Genomic DNA, 7,909 nt, shown 5'->3' on the forward strand with positions numbered 1-7,909 from the left:
GGTGGAAGCATAATTAGTATACAATGCAGAGACTCTAGAATATTACCTTAAAATATTTATTCCTAGTAAATCTCTCAGTTCCATTTACATCTGCCATAAAGCTGTATGTTTAAAACACATATATACACAGAATCAGATTAAGAGAAATGAACTTCTATTCAGAACCACATTTCAGAAGGCATTGCCCCTCCTCCTCACTTCACTGGGTTGTCTTTTTACTGTCTCTAATTTGCAGTTTGTGACTACCACATCTTGAGTAGTGCAAACTGATATAGTCTCTGGACCACATATTATATTTAAAATTGCAGGTAAAAAAATAAATCACAAAGTATACATTACCTTAAATAAATATATCTTTCCTAACTCATACATGCAGTCTTTCCTTGCTCCACACAAGTATAGCATGCATTTCTGCCTTCAGTTTTCATCAAAACCATCTGTATCCTTTATTAATTATTCTGAATCAGTACAACCTCCTCTACTACTTTTTGTTTTTAAATTCAAGATGTCATTTAGGAAATAATAATTACAATACATAGCATTTATCTAGGGCCTTCCATCTTTAATATGACTTACAAATATGAATTCACTAATTAATCATTCCAACACTTCCTATTATTCCCATTTTACAGATGGGGAAGCTTAAGTAGTGAGGTTAACTGACTTGCCCGAGGCTATAAAGGGAGGGGTAGTGGAAAAGGACCAAAGGAAAAGATGCATTATAAATAGCAAAAAATGAAGGCAGATGGGACAATTATGGTGATGGTTCAGCAAATAATCACAAGGCTCCAGTAAAGAATTTAACATATCACCAGAGGGCAGGCAGTACCAGCACGACTGTGTATTATGAAGTTGCTCAATATTCCAAAGGCTGCACAAATCAAAAAAATTAAGCTGACAAATAAAACATATTGTGCACTTTTGCAACATTTTGTAATAAATGCTATCTGCTCTTAGATACCGGCAGAATCTTAAAATACCTCAATAGCACAAAACTAAAGTCAGGAAGTTGAAAAATTCCTTCTAATTTATTTGGCATTCCATTTGATATAGGGCTTTCTAGGCTAGAAATTGGATTAACTGAATATAAAAAATACACAATATACTCCGAAGACAACTTGAGATGTGTGATTAGAGCTTTTATGTCCAGATCATCCTTCTCTGAGGGGCTGATCCAAAGCTTACTGAAGTCAAGGGGCTTTGGATTAATCAGGCCATGTGAAACAAAAAACCTTATCCCACAAAACAGAACTTTTTCAGCCTTCCAGAGACATAACCCCAAATAAAACCATTTTAAAATGACAGCTCAGTCACACTCATGTTTTTTATGATATTCCTTCTATGCCAAATACTCATTATAACCCCTCCCCGCAATTCACTGCAGAAAAAAAAATCATTCATTGCTCTATTAATCACATCTCAATTTCATCAAATGTTTTTGAGTATCCCAATCTATTTAGGACAAATGGGGTGCCACTACACATACATTTAAGCACAACATAATGTAATGCACATTAAGTTAATATGGATTAAGTGATGTTTGGCAGACATCTACATGTGCAGAGACTTGGCACTAAAGCTAGTGTACTTGGCACTAAAGATAGTGCGAAGTCCATGCAGCCCTGCCACATGCCTCTAGTGGATGGGAAGACCTGGGTGTCCTGCCTGAGCCTCTGCCCTGCCCTGCCCCCTCCAGTGACACATCAGCATATTGCCCTGCTCAGCTCCCTACTGTGCAGTCTACCAGCAGCTCGAGGATTCCTGGTCAGTGACTACCTTAGCAGCTACATATCCCCAGACCCTGTCACAAGGAATGGCTGGTCATGTCATCGTCAGCTGTCAGCAGTACCAGTTTCTCCCTGTGGGAGGCCCACCGGCCAGGTGCCAGCACACTGTGCATCATGGTCCCAAGACACAGGGTACAGCTGGATGCCATTACCAATGGGAAAGACCATGCTGAGCTGCCAGCTTTGCCACCCCCAGACACATGGTACGCCGTGTACTGAAGGTCATCATGAGGATCAGCAACAGCAGTAGCAGCAGGGCATAGTGACTCAGGCACCTCTCAACCTGCACAAACTCCTATTCATGCACCAGTAGAGGCATGCTCTGGGTGCAGCAGCAGCACAGGAGAGGGCTGGCCCCAAGTCACCTCCTTGGAGAATACCCTTGTGGGAAGAGTGAGGGCACAGCCAGATGCTCATCCCATTTAACTAGGAGCCCTGTGCACCCTGAACCCAGATGCCATGGGTTGGGCAGCACTGCAGCAGGGTAGTTGGCCTGCAAAGGGAGAGGGAGAAAGTGGGCCTGGAGCCAAAGCAATAGGTGCTGCCAGAAGCCTGTCCTGTCCCACCTTGAGGATGGGGTGAGGGAGACAAGCTGCCTACAGCCAGCACCTAGCATTGGAGTTGGATCTTCCTGGAGTGAAGTCAGGACTGGATGCCAGCCTTGGTGAGCCTGGACTCTGCCAGCTGGAGGGGGCCCCAGAAAAGCACTGGATGCTGTTGCTCCTGGGCAAGCCCTACACCTACCGCATGCACTGTGGCATGTGCACCCATGGAAGAACAGCCCAAGGCTGGGGTGCTGGCCATCTGCCTTGGGTTTCTTCCCCTTAACTTCCTCCACTCCAGGACACAAAACCACAGACTCTGTACATAGTTTTCAAACTGGGAGGAGTGGGGGTTGTTTGTTTTCTGTGGGGAGAATTATCTGTGTGTTGAGGGGAGAGGTAGGGGACTCCATGTGTTGGAGAGGGTGGGGAGAGGAACGGGGGAGTGTGTACTGTGGGGGAAATAAAGATTTCTTCTTTGGATCCATGCCTGACATGGGAGTGGTGCCGGGGCTGGGCACGGAGTAGGGGGTCTGTGAGCAGTGGGGCAGGTGTGCTTGAGGGAAGAGTGGTCCAAAAAGGTGGTCGGCTAGAGCCTCCCGCATTCTGTGCCCTGGCCCCTGCTGGCAAGTGTGCAGCTCTTCAGGGGCCTCATAAGGGAGGACCCACTGCTGCTACTGCTGTCACAGCTGTTGCTCCCATTTCCAAGCCACCCCTGCTTACCATACCTCCTCTGCCCAGGCCTTAGATCACTCTCCCCAGGCCTCAAAGATATTATGCAGCACAGAGGAGGTTCTCCTCAGTGACTTTGAGGTGGGTAGTGAGGGAATGCCAGTGGCCCTTGAAGTGGCTGAAGGTACATTCAATCAGGGTGAGGGTCTGGCTCAGGCACCAGTTAAAATGGGACTAGCAGGAGTCCAGATGGCCAATACTGGGCCTCATGAGCCAGGACGGGAGCAAGTATGCAGAGTGCTCAATAAGCAGGGGTGGGATGATGATGAAGCCCAGCTGCAGCTGTGACCCCTGGCACGAAGAATGCACTCTCCACCAGTGTGGCCAGTCCAGAGTTTCAAAACATGTGGGTGTCATGCATGCAGCCCACCCAGCCAGTACTCACATGTGCGAACATCCCTCTGTGGTCTATGACTGCCTGCAGAACCATGGAGTAGCACCTTCTGTGGCTATAATAGGGTCAGTCTCTGTGAAGCAAGCATGTGAATGGTATGTGGGTTCTGTACAAGACCCCAAAACACTGGAGGACTCCCAGTGCATGAAACCCTGCCACCACCACTTGGGGGTCATGGACATGAAGGATGGTGTCCACCAGCATGTCTTGGAGGGTGTCACACACCTCCAGGATAGCCTCCCCAGCAGTGGCCTTGCCCATGCCAAACAGGTGGCCCACATACCAAAGGCTGGCAGATGTGGCCAGCTTGCATAGCACCAGGGCCAGGCTGTTGTTAGCGGGGAGGGCTGGGCACATGTCAGTGTCCGAGTATTCCAGGTGGGGCTGGAGCTGGTGGAGCATGTCTCTGAAGGTGGCCTGGGTCAGCTGAAAGGTGTCCACCCACTGCTCATCTTCCTAGTCCTGCTGGGCAAGGTTCTGTCATCAGTGCTGGCTGCCACAGGTGGCGAGGCTGGAGGTCCAGGAGGGTGATCGCAGCCCTGGAGGTGGCCTCATGGAGTCCCTCATTGGCTTTTTTGGTAGCAGAAGGTGCACTGTGGTGGGGGCCTTAGGAGGGCGCACTGTAGGTGGGCAGGCAGTCACTGTATGTAGGTGAGCCAGGCAGGGCCAGGCAACAGTCAGTGCAGTGGGTCAACATGGCGACCAAGGTGGCCAGCAGGATCCTGGGACCCTGTTCCTCAGTTCCAGGGTCAGGAGCTGGGTAGCCATAGCACAGGGAGGCACAGTGGGCATGAACACAGCTACTGCATGCTGCCTCTGTGTGTGCCACACTGCTTCTGTGAGCACAGGAATTGGCTGCCTAGAGAACACAGAGCAGGGCTGGGTTTTAAGAGAGCTGCCAGGCTTATGGCAGCTGAAGCCAGAGCCTGGAGCTCCCCCTGGTGGCCACGGGGGCACATAGCAGGGCTGCAGGGACCTGGCAGCAAATATTCTGCCAGATCTCTGCACGTGTAGACATCTAGTTGTCTAACTGTATCCCAACTACATAGATATCTAATACCCAAATATATAGATACCCATAAAATATATCACCTTAAGAAATCTTGCCTCTTGCATAGTTTATGAACCATTATGTCTAAAACATAACCCTTACAGAACTGTATACAACAAGGACACTCCAGCAAAGAAATCAACTGTACATTTGAAAGAACTATCCAAATACCTCCCAGTGGCTGCATCTACACAAGTGGTGGACTGTGCAGTTGTTACTGAGCAGTCATTTAGCACTTGCATAACCAAGTTCTAAATGACTGCACAGTAACCTGTATTACTGCACAGTAGCATCCCTGCATGTTTTTTTTTTTACTGCACAGTAGCTTGTTGCTATTGTGCAATAGTGTCTTGTGCAGACATGGCCTGTAACTTGCAATGAAACAAAAGGAAAACCCTTGCTATCATACACTCATGGGGTTGTCAACTACCACCCCACACTGGAACTGACCAGAAGAATCACCAAATGACAGCAGCCTATAATAGATAATGACCAGACCTTGAAAGAAATATTCTTATCCGCTCCACACCTGGTTTTCAAACGGCCCTCTAATCTTGTCCCGCTCATCATCAGAAGCAAACTCTCCAATGACCAACAGACATCAAGAAATGTCTGGCAAGAAATGCTTATCCTGTCAGAACATCTGCACTGGCATTACTATCAACATATAAAAATCATCAGAATATATGGTTCCTACACATGCCTTTCCCAAAATGTGACATACTTGCTCTAGTACAACTTGTGCCTTCATGGCAACTACATGGGTGATACTAAACAGCAACTACACACCAGAATGAACTCTTACAGAAAAAAAATAAATGATGGAGTTGCACACATACTATTAGGAGCACATTTCTCACAGAACAATCACTCCCTCTCTGACCTTGCTTTATCTATGCTCAGAGGAAATCTGCCTAAGACCTTTAAGGCTAGGTACAGATAATCAAAAAAAAACAAGGCTGAATCAATTCAATTTTTGCAGGTTTCCCTAAACTGTGTAGATTGAACCAATAATGAAGTGAACTGACATTCACTTTTGAATCTGGAAAGGTAGCCACATGCCTCCAGTGGCTCAGATCAGAAGCCAGGGGCAGTGCAGCACACCTCCCAGCCTGCCCACCACTGCCAAGGACATCTGAATTCAGCCAAGCAGGGCCCATCCCTGATTGACTGCCCAGCACACCCCCCCAAACCCCTTGCTGTCCCTCTGCAGTGGTGGAACAGTCCCTCCTGCCCAAGGCCCAGCCAGCATTGGGCATCAGCCAACAGGGAGTAGATCTCCATGCCTCAGTGGGGGTTCCCTCAGCCCAGGCATGGGAACTGAGCCCTATCAGAGGGGGAATTCCCCCTCTCACCCCTCAGCACAGTCCTGGCCAGCACAGGGGAGTCTCTGCTAATGTATGCGGGGGTGGGGAGGGGGGAAACAGGCATCAGCTTGGCTGTGGTTGGAGGGACTGTTCCACCCCCACTGCACCTGTGGGGGTGGGGCTATGCCAACATCAGGACCCCCTGCCCTGCACACACATAGGCAGCAGAGCTCAGGGAACCCTGCCTGGGGTGGGGGAACCCACTGAGGCATGGGGATCTGGCCAACCTGGGCTGGAGGGACTGCTTCCCTCCCCCATCACCACCTGCATGTCAGTGACTGACATGGGTTGAGGGGAAGCCCTGCACACCAGGGATTGGGGCCAGGGCTGGGGAAGGGGGCTCTGTTCCTCTATATCCTCTCCCCACCTGCCCTACCAGGATGACAGGTGCAGGCAGGACCAGGGCTACAGAACAGACTTTGCTGCCTCAGCTTTGTGACAGGACCTGCCTGGCCCTGCTTGCCTGGAGCAGACAGCATGGACCAAAGCTAGTTTGCCCACCCTGCAAGGTGAGATTATGTACAGTGAACTTCTGTTATGTTACAGGTTTAAACCAGTTTCCAATCACTTAAACTGGCTTATGCATAATGTCTGTCCATAAAGTAAAAGGTGACATTGGCAATAAAAATTCATAATCTGGCTGGACACTAAGAAACAAGGACTAAACACCGATTCTGCATTTTTGCCACATAATATTTTATCCAACTCCTAAATTATTTTTACACAAGAAAGGTCAGAATGACCCTTGATCTCACAATTAGCAGATTTTCTTCTGCTAATTGTGTGCCTGCTTTCCCTGAGAATTGCCCTCAGTCCCTCCCCTCTGCTGTTTTTCACTATTTTGTTCCTGGCTTCCTGGGATCAGAGACCTGATGAAGAATGTATTGCATTTGAAAGCTTGTCTAAGTTTATCCCAACTACACAGTTAGTCCAATAGAAGATATTATCCTAATAAATCCTTGCCTTTCTGGGGATTTTTATGCAAGAATAGCAAGCATAGGTAAGGAGAATGCTTGACTATATCGTATAGGTAGACCAAGAAGAGGAAGTTGATTAAAATAACACTTGACTTGACTCTTCCATTTTTAGAACAAGAAAAGCAGTTAAGTTATTGATTGTTTTGAAATAAGAGACTGAAAATAGAATAAGAACAGCAATTTTGAGAACACTTTAATAGCATACTCTTGGCATAGTTGTTTTGCTGATTATTTTTAAGCAGACAGCCTTCAGGAAGGTCAGGAGGAAGAGTAGATACGCACCCTGATTAACTAAATAAGGTATATGTATGTATACACACACGTGTGTGTGTGTCTAGCACAAGTTTTTTTAAACCTAAGTTCACTTCAGCATCTGATGAAACATTTGATGAAGTGAACTGGGGTTCATGAAAGCTAGTTCTCTTTATATGTATCTTATTTAGTCTATAAAGGTGTATATCTATCCTTCCTTTTGACTGACTTCAGACTACCATGGCTAACTACCACTCTTCAGGAAGGTGACACATAGATCGAGTAAGCAGAAGAATAATATTGCCATATGAAGTTTTCATTGGCTCAAGTCTGAAATAACCACATCACTCAGTGTTAGAGCAATGCATGTGTCATTGCAAACAAGTGTCAACAACCTTCCTATACTGGATTGCATCATCACATAGTTGTTATTATTATTATTATTAATATTATACATTTTACTAAAACATTACTTCCAGTTATTAATAACAAAAGGCTTAAATCTTGTTGGTTCTAATTTTTACATCCAAACACCTAACAAGTTTTTGCCTTAATTACTATCAGGCATAGTAACTAAGGCAACTACTTTCACAGAGTGGCACACCTGGGCCAAGGGTTAGTGAGGATTTAGTTAGGGAGCTTCTGGAGGGGCTGGATGTTTTCTAGAGTTCTAAAGGAACTGGCTGAGGTCATTGCAAGTCCCCTGGCACAGCTTTACAAGCACTTGTGGTGCTCTGGAGAGGTACCGGTGGACTGGAAGAGGGCCAACGTGGTTCCCATCTTCAAAAAAGGGAGGAAGGAGGACCC

The sequence above is a fragment of the Gavialis gangeticus genome, unplaced genomic scaffold, assembly GCF_001723915.1.
Source record: "Gavialis gangeticus isolate Ggan-Ray unplaced genomic scaffold, GavGan_comp1, whole genome shotgun sequence".
Classification (NCBI taxonomy): Eukaryota; Metazoa; Chordata; order Crocodylia; family Gavialidae; genus Gavialis; species Gavialis gangeticus.